The sequence below is a fragment of the Somniosus microcephalus genome, chromosome 2, assembly GCF_052327205.1.
Source record: "Somniosus microcephalus isolate GS21.2 chromosome 2, FLI_Smic_1.0, whole genome shotgun sequence".
Classification (NCBI taxonomy): Eukaryota; Metazoa; Chordata; class Chondrichthyes; order Squaliformes; family Somniosidae; genus Somniosus; species Somniosus microcephalus.
In genome coordinates this window covers 336,797,847-336,809,454 of record NC_140988.1, presented here as the reverse complement: position 1 = coordinate 336,809,454, position 11,608 = coordinate 336,797,847, and positions in this window count along the sequence as shown.

Sequence of the window (11,608 nt, the reverse complement as noted above, 5' to 3'; positions counted from 1 at the left end):
CGGGGAAACCCTGGCTGATTTCCCTCACCCTAGCCTACTGGTGCTGAGGCCTAGTGTAACAACAACTTGCATTTATATAGCGCCTTTAATGTAGTAAGATGCCCCAAGGCGCTTCACAGGAGCGATATCAAACAGAATTTGACGCCAAGCCACATGAGGTATTAGGACAGATGACGAAAAGCTTGGTCATAGAGGTAGGTTTTAAGGAGCATTTTAAAGGGGTCGGCCATTTAGGACTGAGATGAGGAGAAACTTCTTCACCATAGGGGTTGTGAATCTTTGGTATTCTCTACCCCAGAGGGCTGTGAATGTTCAGTGGTTGAGTATATTCATAACAGAGATGGATAGATTTTTGGATACTTAGGGATATGGGGATAAGGCGGGCAAGTGGAGTTGAGGTAGAAGATCAGCCATGATCTTATTGAATGGCAGAGCAGGCTCGAGGGGCCAAATGGCCTACTCCTGCTCCTATTTCTTATGTTCTTATTAAGAGAGAGGTGGAGAGATTTAGGGAGGGAATTCCAGAGCTTAGGGCCTAGACAGCTGAAGACACGGCCACCAATGGTGGATTGAAGAACATCGGGGATGTGGAAGAGGCCAGAAATGTAATGTCCAAATTGCTGCCTGGCTGGCGTCAGCTAACTCAGCACAAATGGGGGCTTGAACCCTGGAAAAACCCTCGTCTGTATAGTTCAGTACAGTACATACAGGTGGCACTTGGGAAAACATTTTAATGAATTGTTTTTTCATGATTTCACTGTAATTAACGGAGCGGAGCGGCAGATTGTGAAATACAGGCCAATGGAAAAGAAAACTATTGTGAGCGGCACCTTCAGCTGGGAGCGGAAGCCAGTACCACGGTCAGGCCCTTTTAAATGTCTAAACATTCAGTCAGACGGCAGCAGTGCTCTCCCCTCCCCCCTCTATGCGCTGTAACTGAAACCTCACACAGCAGCTGGCAGACAGCTTACAGCTGAAGGTCATTGTTGCATTTATCCTCCCTACCTCCCCCCCCCCAACCCAACCCAACTGGTGGAGCTTACTGAATATAAATAGCTCCTCATCTCTCCACACTGCCACCTGTCTCTCTTCTGACTTTGGCGCTATCTCAGATAATGGGTCAAGTTACGCAAAGACCTCAGGAAATCAGTGTTCATTGAAGCTGGGGCTTCGCTCATCCTTTTAAAGGAGCAGGTCGCTCTATGGGTAATTGATTGGCGCTTACCCGCGCAATCGCTGCCTATACTGTCACAGACAGGTACTTGTGTTCTCTGCTCTTTAGCTTAACTGATAGGAAGCTGTAAAATAAATGAGCGTTTTCCCTCAGTATTGTGCGTGTTTTCTTTTAAGGTGAAAATCTTTCTTTTCTTTTTTGCAGTTTTATTTTTCTCTTCTTGCCAATTTTCTCCCCACTGCTCCTGAAAGTGTCAACTGCTCACTGGGGTGAGGTTCCACTGGAGCCAATTACCGCGTACAGATAACAATTCTTCATATTTCAGCCTCGATATTGACTGTCATTGGCAGGCTATTCAACCGTGGGAGGCACGCAAACCAAACCTAATCCTGGCCTCACCTGACACCCATATATGGGCATTTCCAACAGGGTTGTTAGACAGCAATCAGAAACAGAAATTCTGCTCATTTTTTCCCTCCCTAATTTGGGGATACTGGGGCCAGTTATAACATTCTTACCATCAATCCAGCTGGGATCAACTAACTTTGTGTAGAAGAGGGATTGAGGCTGCAACCTTCGTGGACTGCATGGCTCAGCTAGAATCATAGAATCATACAGCACATGAGGAGGCCATTCGGCCCATTGTGCTTGTGCCGGCTCTTTGAAACAACTATCCAATTAGTTCCATTGCCCTGCTCTTTCCCCATAGCCCTGCATTTTTTTTTTCCTTTTCAAGTATTTATCCAATACTCTTTTGAAAGTTACTATTGAATCTGCTTCCACCATGCCTTTCAGGCAGTGCATTCCAGATCATAAAAACTCATGTAAAAAAAATGCTTCTAATCTCCCCCTGCAATTACATAGAAGATAGGAGCAGGAGTAGGCCATTCGGCCCCTTGAGCCTGCGCCGCCATTTAATGAGATCATGGCTGATCATCCAAATTCAGTACCCTGTCCCTGCTTTCTCCCCATATCCCTTGATCCCTTTAGCCTTATCTTAAATCTGTGTCCTCTGGTTACTGACCCTCCTGCCAGTGGAAACAGTTTCTCCCTATCTACTCTATCAAAGCCCCTCATAATTTTGAACATCTCTATCAAATCTTCCCTTAACCTTCTCTGCTTAAGGAGAACAATTCCAGCTTCTCTAGTCTGGTTGTTAGCTAAAATTAATGCTCATGGAATTGAAGGCCAATTATTGACCTGGTTAGGAGATTGGTTCAGCGATAGAAGACAGAGATTAGTAATAATGGTTATGTACTCGAATTGGAAGGAATTGACTAGTGGTGTCTCACAGGGATCAGTGCTGGGGCCTCAACTATTCACTATATTTATTCACAGAAATCACAGAAACCTCACAGTACAGATAGAGGCCATTTCGGCCCATCGAGCCTGCACCGACACATATCCCTCCCAATCCCCGTAACCCCTACACCAACACATATCCCACCCTATCCCCGTAACCCCACGTATTTAATCCCCCTAACACTAAGGGTCAATTTTTATCATAGCCAATCAACCTAACCTGCACATCTTTGGACTGTGGGAGGAAACCGGAGCACCCGGAGAAAACCCACGCAAACACGGGGAGAATGTGCAAACTCCACACAGACAGTCACCCGAGGGCGGATTCGAACCCGGGTCCCTGGCGCTGTGAGGCAACAGTGCTAACCACTATGCCACCGTGCTTTTTCATTATTAATGACTTAGCTAACACAATAGGGAGCCATATATTCAAGTTTGTCGCTGACACAAAGATTGGTGGCATAGTAAGTAATGTAGACGGGATCATAAAATTACAGAGACATTGATAGATTAAGTGAGTAGGCAAAACTGTGGCAGATGGATTTCAAAGCAGGCAAGTGCGAGGTCATCCATTTTGGACCAAAAAAGGATCGATCTGAGTATTTTTTTAAATGGTGAAAAGCTCAGAACAGTGGAGGTCCAAAGAGATTTAGGGGTCCATGTACACAGATCACTAAAATGTAGTGATCAGGCCGTTGTACATGTCTTCACACTGTTCCCTTTGGGGAACTGTATGAAGTGGTGGAAGGATTTCTGGCTGCGATTAACGCTCCTTCTGTGACCGTAACCATCTTTGTACCAGCCATTAGGGTGGTTAGTCCTATGGCAGGAGGGTTTTATGGGCTCCCACAACCCATACGAAGGGGGGGGGGGGGGGGGGGACACCCACGGACGCAAGTATCCTGCTGGATGTCAACCCAGAATTTAGAGCTGGCGCTCTGACTCCACTTGCCGGGACTGTCTGGAGCAGGGTTCGAAACCCTACGCCTTCTGGCCCAGCGGCGGGGATGCTACCGCTACGCCAAAGGCCCACTCCAGTGATTAGGTACAAATATAATCAAAAAGGCCAATGTAATGTTAGTCTTTAGACGTAGAAGGCTAGAATATAAAGGGGAGGAAGTTTTGCTACAGCTATACAAAGCCCTGGTTAGACCACATCTGGACACTGTGTACAGTTCTGGGCACTGCACCTTAGAAAGGATATACTGTATTGGCCTTGGAAGGAGCACAGCGCAGATTCATCAGAATATTACCAGGGCTCCAAGGGTTAGATTATGAGGAGAGATTATATAAAATAGGCTTGTATTCCCTGGAATATAGAAGGTTAAGGGGTGATTTGATTGAGGTTTTTAGGATTCTGAAAGGAATTCATAGGATAGATAGAAACTTTTTCCGCTGGTGGGGGAGTCTAGGACAAGGGGACATAACCTTAAAATCGGAGCCAGGCATTCAGGAGAGACGTTAGGAAACACTTCTTCATGCAAGTGGTGGTAGAAGTGTGGAACTCTCGCCCATAAAAAACAGTAGATGCGAGCTCAATTAATAATTTGAAATAGATTTTTGCTAGTCAAGGGCTATAAGGGTTATGGAGCCAAAGCGGATAAATGGAGTTAGGATACAGATCAGCCATGATCTAACTGAATGGTGGAACAGGCTCGAGGTGTTGAATGGCCTCCTCCTGTTCCTGTGTTCCTATGTTCCTCTCCATATAGCTAAAGTCTTTCATCCCTGGTACTACTCTAGTAAATCTCTGCACCCTCTCCAAGGCCTTCACCTCCTTCCTAAAGGGCGGTGCCCAGAATTGGACACAATATGAGGCCTAACCAGTGATTTATAAAAGGTTACCATAACTTCCTTGTTTTAGTACTCTCTGCCTCTATTTATAAAGCCAAAGATCCCAAATGTGTTTTTAACAGCCTTATTAACTTGTCCTGCCACCTACAAAGACTTGTGTATGTGAACCCCCAGGTCTCTCTGTTCCTGCATCCTATTTAAAGTTGTACCATTTAGTTTATATTGCCTCTCCTCATTTTTCCTTCCAAAATGCATCACTTCACAATTCCCTGCATTAAATTTCATCTGCCATGCATCTGCCTATTTCACCATTCTGTCTATGTCCTCCTGAAGTTTTGTTTCATCTGCAAAGTTTGAAATGATCCCCCTATTCCCAAGTCCAGGTCATTAAAATATGTCAAAAAGAGCAGTGGTCCTAATACCCACCTCTGGGGGACACAACTGTAGATTTCCCTCCAGTCTGAGAAACAACTGTACACCACTACTCTCTGCTTTCGGTCTCTTAGCCAATTTCGTATCCATGCTGCTACTGCCCCTTTAATGGGCTTCAATTTTGCTAACAAGTCTATTATGTTGTACTTTATCAACCACCTTTTGAAAGTCCATATACACAACATCCATCGCACTACCCTCATCAACCCTCTCTGTTATTTCATCAAAGAACTCAATCAAGTTTCTCAGACATGATTTGCCTTTAACAAATGCAGAATAAATAAATTCACTGAGACATCGAAGAGGCCCCTCCAACTTTTATATTACGGTATTTTTCCTCTTTTCCTTCCTTGGTTCTCCTTGTGCCGTGTGCTACATTCCTGGTGGAGATTCTATAGACCAGGTTACTGACTGGATCTCAGGCCTCCACAATACTGCTATAAAGATTCACCTTCTCTCATCAAGGCTTCAATCCAAGTCCCCTTATCCTAGAACTTTTGTTGCTATTAAAACATCATTGAGGGATCTTGTTTTTCCTCTTCTCTGTTAGATCTCAAATAGCTCAATAAGATAAATAGTAAAAGGGTTGTCAAAGGAAGGGTGGGGCTGATTAGGGACTAAAAAGGAGATCTTCGTGTGGCGGCAGAGGTACTAAATGAATACTTTGCATCTGTCTTCACTAGCAACGAGGATGCTGCCAATGTAGCAGTAAAGGAGGAGACAGTAGCGATATTGGATAGAATAAAAATAGATAAAGAGGAGATGCTTAAAACATTGGCAGTCCTCAAAGTAGAAAAGTCACCCGGTCCAGATGGGATGCATCCTAGGTTACTGTGAAAGTAAGGGTGGAAGTTGCGGAGGCTCCAACCACAATCCTCCTTGGATATTGGGGTGGTGTCAGAGGACTGGAGGATTGCAAATGTTACACCCCTGTTTAAAAAAGGAGAGAGGGACAAACCCGGCAACTACAGGCCGGTCAGCCTAACCTCAGTGGTGGAGAAAGTGTTAGAGACAATAATCTGGGACTAAATTAATTGCCATTTATAAAGAATGGGCTAATAACTGAAAGTCAGCACAGATTTGTTAAAGGGAAATCATGTTTGACTAACTTGATCGAGTTCTTTGATGAAGTAACGGAGAGGGTTGATGAGGGTAGTGCAGTTGATGTTATGTATATGGACTTTCAAAAAGGCATTTGACAAAGTACCACATAGTAGACTTGTTAGCAAAATTAAAGGCCATGGGATTAAAGGGACAATGCCAGCATGGATACAAAATTGGCTAAGGCAAGGTGTCATGAATCTTATCATTCATGAAGAAATGACTCATGAAATAACACTGGGCCAAGGAGTATAAATACTCGGGCGTGGGCCCAGCTTGCCCAGGACGTTTTTGTAACCAGGAACTAGTGATGTAACTAGAATCTCATGGTTGTGAAACAGTTGATTAAAGCCTTGTTTTATACTCAACCAAGTGCTTAGTGAGTTTTCTTACATCACAGGGGTTCTCAACCATTTTGTTTCTGAGGCCCCCCCCGTGTTATAAATATTCCACAGACCCTTCTGTAACACAACACAAGTATTTTTTTCTGTACAAAAATTAGTTATACAATTAATCATATATATTTATTATTATTATTGTTTTACTTACTTAATGTGGCTAGAAGATTGATGCAGTACTGAGGGAGTGCTGCATTGAGAGAGCTTTTGTGTCCTGCCAACAGGGTGAAGCAGGTTTTAAAAAAGCCTGCCTTGCTATGCACCGTTGGACACACTGGTGTTATAGAATTAAGAGATGTTCCTCTTTACAGATACTCAGTTCGGTGGATCAGTGTTGGGGCATTCAACAAGTTCTTTCATGAGTGTGAAAGAATGCCACAATACTTGTGATATTTAGAGTTATACTTTTGAATATACCCTAGCATTACTGGCACCCACCGGACCGAGAGGGTGTAAAGCAGAAGCTCTCCTTTGGTGACTCTATTGCTACTGCTGGTTATTTATTATTCACTGGCTGCTGCACCTTACTGAATGAATGGAGAAAATCCGCTATCTTTTTGATGCTGCTTGTGATAACCTCAATGTACTCCCTGTTAACCCAGTCCTGGTGTATCTCTCTCTGCATGGGATCGACCTGCCCTGCCATGTCTGAAGCACAACAACGTCCCCCGATCGGACCCACCTGTAATCGCTGTGCTGATTGGCTTCGCTTCGCCTGTCCAAAGCGCCCAATAAACCGAACAACCAGATTGGCCACGTCGAACCCAGAAGTGCGAGTTAGGCAAAGATTATTGGTCAGGAGGGCGGCAGATTGAGACGACAGATGAAACAAGAGTTTCTATTGGTTATTTTTGGTGGAACCCTGAACCCTTCTGGCGGTCCTCCCAGGGGGGCCGCGTTCCCCCGGTTGAGAACCTCTGGGCGAAGGGGCAGAAAGCAGAGAGTAGTGGTGAACGGATGTTTTTCAGACTGGAGGGAAGTATACAGTGGCGTTCCCCAGGGGTCAGTATTAGGACCACTGCTCTTTTTGATATATATTAACGAAATGGACTTGGGTATACAGGGCAAAGTTTGCAGATGATACGAAACATGGAAATATAGTAAACAATGAGGAGGATAGTAACAGACTTCAGGAGGACATGGACACAGTATTGTCAACCCCACCGCCTCATAAATCAAGAGATAATCTCTTAAAAATCATGAGATTTGGTTTAGAAATCATGAGTTGCTATTTTTTCCCGACCCGACCCGACCCATCACTGACCTTTGCTCCCGGACAGGAAGCGGATTCTGCAACCTTTGCTCCTGGACAGGAAGCCCATTCTTTCCAGAACCTAACCTCCTTCAGCCCTACAATCAACGTTTCCGCAGCCGTGCAGTCATCTCCAAGGTCCTGTGCAGGCCGCTCACCGGCTTTGATATTGTCGATACTGCGCATGCGCAAAAATTTGAATGGGCTGTGCATTGGGGGAGGCAGGCCGAGCAGGAGGCAGTACAGCTTACGGGGGACATTGCCTACAACCCTGCAAGATCTCTGCGCTCCTCCAATTCAGCCTCTTGTGCATTCCAGCTCCACCATTGATGGCTGTGCCTTCAGCTGCCTAGGCCCTACGCTCTGGAATTCCCATCTAAACCTCTCCGCCTCTCTCTCTCCTCTTTTAAGACGCTCCTTAAAACCTACCTCTTTGACCTACATGACCTTTGGCTTCGCACTTTGTTGATTATGTAAAACAGCAGCAAATCAGAACTGAAGAAGAGGGAATATACAAATTAGAAGAGACAAAGGTGACTAGAAAAGCACCAATGAGAAACTACTGATCCAAAGCACTGGCAAAAATTCCAGAATGCCATGTAAGAAATTGGAATTTGACTTATTCACTCACTGTAACTCAGGGACCCTCCCAATTGTGTGTTACCTGGTATAACAACCCTATTATAAAATAGAACAGCCTCTGACTCACCGTGAGGAACACCACAGTCTATATAGAAAAGTCCTCTGTCTAGTGTGCGCATGTGCAAATCGGCAAATCCTGGGATTGTGAGTGAAGCTTTATTTCATTCCAAAATCGCGTCTCTCGCGATGGATTCGTGAGAGCTGGCAATACTGTCGACAGACTGGTGAAATGGGCAGACACATGGCAGATAAAATTAAACAGGGAAGTGTGAAGTGATACATTTTGTGAGGAAGAATGAGGAGAGGCAATAGGAACTAAATGGTACAATTTTAAAGAGGGTGTAGGAACAGAGAGAGCTGGGGGTGTATGTACACAAATCTCTGAAGGTGGCAGGACAAGTTGAGCAGGCTAAAAAAGCACACGGGAGCCCTGGCTTCATAAATAGAGGAATAGAATACAAAAGCAAGGATGTTATCCTGAACCTTTATAAAGCACTACTTAGGCCCCAGCTGGAGTATTGTGGCCAATTCTGGGCATCGCACTTTAGGAAGGATGTCAAGGTCAAGGAAACATAGAAACATTGAAGATAGGAGCAGGAGTAGGCCATTCAGCCCCTCGAGCCTGCTCCGCCATTTAATGAGATCATGGCTGATCATCCAAATTTAGTACCCGGTCCCTGCCTTCTCCCCATATCCCTTGATCCCTTTAGCCTCAAGAAATATATCCAACTCCTTCTTGAATATATTTAATGAATTGGCCTCAACTGCCCTGTGTGACAGAGAATTCCATAGGTTCACCACTCTCTGGGTGAAGAAATTCCTCCTCATCTCAGTCCTAAATGAGAGGGTGCAGAGGAGACTTACAAGGATGGTTCCAGGGATGAGGGACTTCAGTTACGTGGATAGACTGGAGAAGCTGTGGTTGTTCTCCTTAGAGCAGAGAAGGTTAAGAGGAGAAAGGTGTTCAAAACCATGAATGGTTTTGATAGAGTAAATAAGGAGAAATGGTTCCCAGTGGCAGGTGGGTTAGTAACCAGAGGACACAGATGTCAGGTGATTGGCAAAAGAACCAGAGGTGACACGAGAAAATATTTTTTTATGCAGCGAGTTGTTGTGATCTGGAATGCACTGCCTGAAAGGGTGGTGGAGGCAGATTCAATAGTAACTTTCAAAAGGGAGTTGGATAAATACTTGAAGGGAAAAATCGGGAAGGTACCGTGCGCGGGCCGCTCACAAGCTGTTCGCACTTAAGATACTGCACGCACAGCAAACTTAAAGGTACCGCGCATTCATGATTTTGAAAAGAAAATTAGAGGGAATATTGCAGGGCAGTGGGATTAATTGGATATCTCTACCAAAGAGCCGGTACAGGCATGATGGGCCGAATGGACTCATTCTATGATTCTAAGATCGCCTATGAGCTTCTTTTGGCCAATGTAAAGATCTCTAGTATCTACAGTCTTCCCTCATAGCATGGGTGTCCATATTCTATATGCGACTTCCTCGAACCCATCCATCATGTTTTTCACATTTTCTCTCCTCTTCCGAAGACACCGACTCATACAATTTCATGAGCAAGCAACCATTGTCACCCAAGTAGCCATTCATGTGTGAGCCTAGAGTCGACAGTGAGTGAGGATGGGCTATTAAGGGCTATCGAAGCCAAGCCTGATCTGCCCTTTGCCTGATATGTACACATGCGCACTTTCCCACAGGGATCAGGAGAGGCAATCCTGGCTTATTTTGTTTTGTTCTGCTTACCCTGGGGACACTAAGGCCATTTGCAGCGCTTTCTGTTCCCCAGGCTGAGACAAGCTAGTTTTGTACAGACTGCGAATCAAGCCTGCTCAGTATGGCATAGTGCTAAATCAGACAGTGGGCCACCCAGCCATTAGCAGAGCTCTCCATCCTCTTTGTGATTTCTGTTAACATATCTGTTTACTTTCCAGTGGAAAGTGCGTGTTACAAGATCAAATTAAAGCCATGTTTAACATATAATCATAGATGCCATCAGGCAGCAGGTTTGAGCACCATATGGATTAATGGGAAGTAGGCCAAGTAGACTCTGCTGCAAAAGCCACTCGAGGACTTGAGCACGTCACTCCGGCTGACACTGCAGTGCGATGCTCAGCAGGCACTGCTTTGTCAGAGTTTCAGTCTTTCAGACGAGACAGCAAATCCAGGCCCCGACAGCGTGGTCAGGTGCCATGGTCCGGATATGGCCGTGTAGTGGGTTATGTGCCTGAACTAGCAACTCATGATGTTGTGGAATTTAATTCAATAAAACGGGTCATTTGTGACTGGTATCAGAAAAGTGACCATGGAGCTGTCAGATAGTTGTAAAAACCCAACTGGTTCACTAATGTCCTTTAGAGAAGGGAACCTGTCACTCCTACCAGCAACTCCAGTCCCACACTTATCTCTGGCATTTGGCTGATTATGCACCTTCATAAAAAATATTCAGGTTTGCGAGGTCTTTGTCTGGGAGCAATTCAAAACAGGAATTCTGACGGCACGTGAAACACTTAATTGTATCCCAACATGTGTATACATGTCTCCACCGTGTGGTTAAAAGTGGGAACTACAGAATATGCCAAAATGCAAATAAGCCACTCTTTTACAGTGACAGAATTCTGTTTTTATCACACGCGATTTGAGAATTTCCAGTAGTGTTTTGGGGATCGCATTTGAGCTTTAACTGTCAAGGGAAGATCATGTCTGACTAATTTGATTGAATTTTTTGAGGGGGTGACTAGGTGTGTGGATGAGGGTAACGCAGTGGATGTGGTATACATGGATTTCAGTAAGGCCTTCGATAAAGTCCCGCACAGGAGACTGGTCAAGAAGGTAAGAGCCCATGGAATCCAGGGTGCCTTGGCACATTGGATACAAAACTGGCTTAGTGGCAGAAGGCAGAGGGTGATGGTCGAAGGTTGTTTTTGTGACTGGAAGCCTGTGGCCAGTGGGGTGCCACAGGGATCGGTGCTGGGTCCCTTGCTGTTTGTGGTCTACATTAATGACTTGGATATGAATGTAAAAGGTATGATCAGTAAGTTCGCGGATGATACAAAAATTGGTAGGGTGGTAAATAGCGAGGAGGGTAGCCTCAGTCTGCAGGACGATATAGATGGGTTGGTCAGATGGGCGGAACAGTGGCAAATGGAATTTAACCCGGAAAAGTGCGAGGTGATGCACTTTGGGGGGACTAACAAGGCAAGGGAATACACAATGAATGGTAAGACCCTAGGCAAGACGGAGGTGCAGAGGGATCTGGGTGTGCAAGTACACAGATCCCTGAAGGCGGCGGAACAGGTGGATAAGGTGGTAAAAAAGGCATATGGGATACTTGCCTTCATTAGCCGAGGCATAGAATATAAGAGCAAGGAGGTTATGATGGAGCTGTATAAAACACTGGTTAGGCCACAGCTGGAATACTGTGTGCAGTTCTGGTCGCCACACTATAGGAAGGATGTGATCGCTTTGGAGAGGGTGCAGAGGAGATTCACCAGGATG